Source organism: Papaver somniferum, chromosome 7, assembly GCF_003573695.1.
Source record: "Papaver somniferum cultivar HN1 chromosome 7, ASM357369v1, whole genome shotgun sequence".
NCBI lineage: Eukaryota > Viridiplantae > Streptophyta > Magnoliopsida > Ranunculales > Papaveraceae > Papaver > Papaver somniferum.
This window is the reverse complement of record NC_039364.1, coordinates 72770371-72774609: the sequence shown is the minus strand read 5'-3', so window position 1 is coordinate 72774609 and position 4239 is coordinate 72770371. Positions and strand designations below refer to the sequence as shown.

The window sequence follows — 4239 nt, the reverse complement described above, 5'->3', positions numbered from 1 at the left end:
ATGACAACAACGTAACCAAACTCCATCTCTGCCGATTTCGAGCAAAACCAACTCGAGAGCCACCTTTTACTGCCAGCTTCAAAATGTACAACACAACCAGTAATCATCACGGCCATCAATATCTCCCTGGTTCCATATAAACTCGAGTTTCATTCTCATTCATGGAAGCAACCATTTTCCCCTGAATCAACTCGAACTGCAATCATTCTTCTCTTCTGAGAATATCACAAATCATTGGACCTACCCACTCGATCACAGACTTCACCATCCGACCACAACAACTCCTCTCATCCTCTACTGCCGATAATGACAGCAGCAAACCAGAACTATCGCCATTAATGGCATCAACCTACTCCTCACCTTAACTGATTTCGAATTCCAGCACCAAGCTCGTCATCCCCATCAATCCAGACACGAGAAACAACTACTGCATCATCACAACAACAACACCTCATTCTCTTATATATGGTCCATCAGTCACAAATTCGATGGCTTCTAGACCACTGCCATAAATAGCTTTTTCTTACTGGATCTCCAATGGTAGCATCATCTCCATCATTGACTTCTCGTTCTTCTATCTCCCATTACGGCTCCTTCCAACATCCCTGCCGAGTTCTTCATAGCTCCATTACCATTCTCGATCACCATTATTATCACTTCCAAGCTCACGACAGCACCATCTCTTCCAGCGCCTTAGCTTCCATTAGTTGCAGCTCAACCATCAGCTAGCTCGAGTTCCATCACCATCTCATATTCTCTGCCAGCATTCATCGACGTACTGCTACAACCACAGACTCACAAACTCGAGAATACCCATTATCCTGTCCATCATCATCACTGCTAACAATGGTATTAACCAACACGAACTCAGCATCATTCCATCACAGATGTCTTCTCCATCTCTTGAGCTCTATCAACATGATCTCAAAACCCAATACCTTAATCACTGTGGAAGACGACCTGAACTGGTCGGAGAAGAAACACCTGGCGTTGTTATTTTAATTCAAAATGTGGCTGCCCCGAGTACATTATCCGAGTGCCTTTAGTGATCTTGTCTCCTCCTAGTAGTTCCAGCGTAGAGCTGGCAAACGAGCGGGCCGGGGCTGGCTTGTTACGGGTTACACGGGTTCGGATTAATACGGGCCAAAACCCGCGGGTTGATATTCTTCACGGGTAGTCATTTCTTCAACCCGTTCCCGTAACGGGTAAAGCTTGCGGGTTCACGGGTTACCCGGCTTGTTAGATTAAAAATCAAATCAAATTTTAATTAAGTTAATTTAGGACAAATTACAAAGATCAAACACAAGTATTACAATAAGCAAACACAAATCCTTCCAAATCCTTCCCTATAACACCTAACATACATCTAATCGGTCCATTTTCAGCTCAACCCATCGTTGCTTCAATCGCAGCAAGAATTCTATACATTTGAAGGTGAAGTTTTTCTCTTGCTGAGAATCATCCAAATCCAAATGATGGACACCAACTCTTCCCTCAGTTGAGCCAACTTATATACAAAATAAAAAAAATTAGTTAGTCGGGAAACATAAAAGAATCAGTCACCAACCCCTTTTAGAATTAGTAGATAACTTTACAAGAAATGACACCATTTAGTTACAAAACTAGATAATAAAATTCAGAGTGCAATACCATTTTAGATGTTCAACCCCCGTGATGGCTAGAACTGAGTACTGCCAGTTAAAACATACTACAAAAATGTTGCAGAAGAATCTGTGCATTAGCTCCTTCAAATCACAAGGGATTTTGTTGAGACAATTTTTCAACCACCCTCCAAGCACGAACCTTGCCATTTTAGTCACCAACTCTTACTGCCATCAATAGCTCTCTATTTCTCTCCTTTTTCCAAACAAGAACAATCCCATTTAACCAAATCATCTTCCACTCTTTAAAGAAATAAAAACAGAGATGAAAATCAATTTCAATTAGAATATATACTTCAATTAGAATTATCATCAACAACTGCAATTACATCCACATGACCATATATACTTCAATTAGAATTATCAACAAACAAAGGCATACCTCATTCAACAATACTACTAGTAATTCGATCACACCAGTAACTCATATTTTTGCAATTTGTCGTAGGTCATAATTAAGGCGGAAAAAATTAAATAAAAAAGGAATGCAAACGGGAAGGATGATCTACTGACCATTGAAAGTGTTGTGGATCCATCACCTTCTTTGGCCTGCAGAAGTATGTAAATAATTTCAAATCAATCTCAATGCATAAGAAACTATTAATAAACCAAACAAATGAAAAATGCCAATTAACCATCTCATAAAATTGTGAGGAATTTTCTAGTTACGTCTTTTATTTATAATTCTTCGTAAACTAATGATGTCAATAAAGTTCATCAAACTCGTACCTTTTCAGCCTCTTCTCGTGCTTAGATGCTAAGATGATCAATAATCAAAGATCGCAGAATCGGTGGCTAATTCACTATGTTTTCAGAAAGAGAAATCAGATAAGCAAACATAATTTGGATTTGAGGGTTTACCGTCTTCCTTGAGGATAAACAAGAGCATCAATTTCTTTGTTTGGCCACCACCAATCCATATTGTCTTACATTTACTTCTGTTAATGGTCCGTCTAACCAATGAGTAAAATAGAAACTGTGCAATAATGCATAAAACAATCAATCAATCTAATGATTTACTAAAATTGCAAAAATATGAGTTACTAAGGCATACCTCATTCAACAATATATACTTCAATTAGAATTATCATCAACAACTGCAATTACATCCACAGGACCATATATACTTCAATTAGAATTATCAACAAACAAAGGCATACCTCATTCAACAATACTACTAGTAATTCGATCACACCAGGCATATTACTAATACTAACTCACTTCAGTTCTGCGCTAATAACTGCAGTTCAACCTAACAACATGCACATCCAAGTATCAGTTCAACATATATACAATATCTTAAATACTCATCTCAAATCCTGGTTCATCAACAACCACATAGTCTCAACAACATACATAAATAACTTTACTAATTCGATTGAGAAGAATAATTACCTCAAACCAATCCAACTCAAGCAATTGAATTAGATTCTTCTTACTCTGACCTGACTCAGAATTCATCTCAAGATCACCACCATCTACCAAAACCAACTCTACCCTTCTTGATTGTTATTGATGATGATGGTGTTTCTATGGATCTGTTGTTGGCGAGAGAGAGAATGGTACTAATTTCAAATCAAACTACAAGAAGGTGGTTTTCATATTAGACGTCACCCTCATGATTGACAAAATTAGCACTCAAGAGATCAAGGAGTAGTGATTCTATTGGTGGGAGGTTGAGTAGCTCACCATTCTACCTGAAATTAACGTACGGTGACACACACTCAAAAGAAAGCTCTTTAGTCAACTACAAAGAAATCTGGTCTGGTGCCTCAGTTGATATGAAAATAGGTAGTCTCCACTAATGATTGATCAGCAACTCTAATAATGCATTTCTCCCTACTCCTAATTTGCATCACCGACATGATTAAATCCATTATTTAACACTATAACAATCAAGAAATCTGAACGTAGTTGCCTAACACTTCTAAGTTCAGTTATGTCGGTCAGAATTCTCTATGTAAACATACCTAGAAGTATGCTAGTGACTTTAAAATCTCTACAAGTTGGAGGGTTTTTTTTGTGCAAAATTTTGAAAAAATTGACTCAAAAAGGCTAAAAACTCTATATGCAAAATATCCAAACACTCCACCACACTTAAACTTTACATTGTCCTCAATGTAATTGACTCGTCCTAAGTAAAATTAAGGTGGGAAATCCTAATATGATATGCAAAAGAATAAAACTAAAAACAAAAGGATAGAAAATACAAAACCTATGGGTTGCCTCCCATGCAGCGCTTAGTTTAACGTCCTCAGCCTGACCCGCTGGTTATCGTCCATACACCAACAATCTGAAAATCTGGTAGTCCGCCCAGAAAACAATCTGCAATTCTAGTAACAGCTTTATGAAAACATTAGCACAAGATATAAATATTGAAGCTATCAATTTATTGAAGTTTCCCCCACACTTAGTCCTTTCTACACTCGGAAGTAGATAGAGAACATAGAATTCAGGAATTTCAAAAGGTTCTTCAGCATGGCGAACCTGCAAACTATTAGAATCAAACACATCAAGTGGTGGATACTCAGAAGCAAAATAATCCGTTAAAACTTTGGAAACACACAACTTCAATCTT

General features: G+C 37.6%; 1 long non-coding RNA gene across 1 annotated transcript; it reads right to left on the bottom strand.

Annotated features, from left to right (window-relative positions):
- Positions 1–1370: 1370 nt before the first annotated feature.
- LOC113293177 lies at positions 1371–2562 on the bottom strand. Its single transcript, XR_003332097.1, has 4 exons — positions 2523–2562; positions 2175–2210; positions 1651–1904; positions 1371–1507 (listed from the first exon to the last, which is right to left on the bottom strand). It is a non-coding gene; the product is annotated as an uncharacterized LOC113293177 (long non-coding RNA).
- Positions 2563–4239: the final 1677 nt, after the last annotated feature.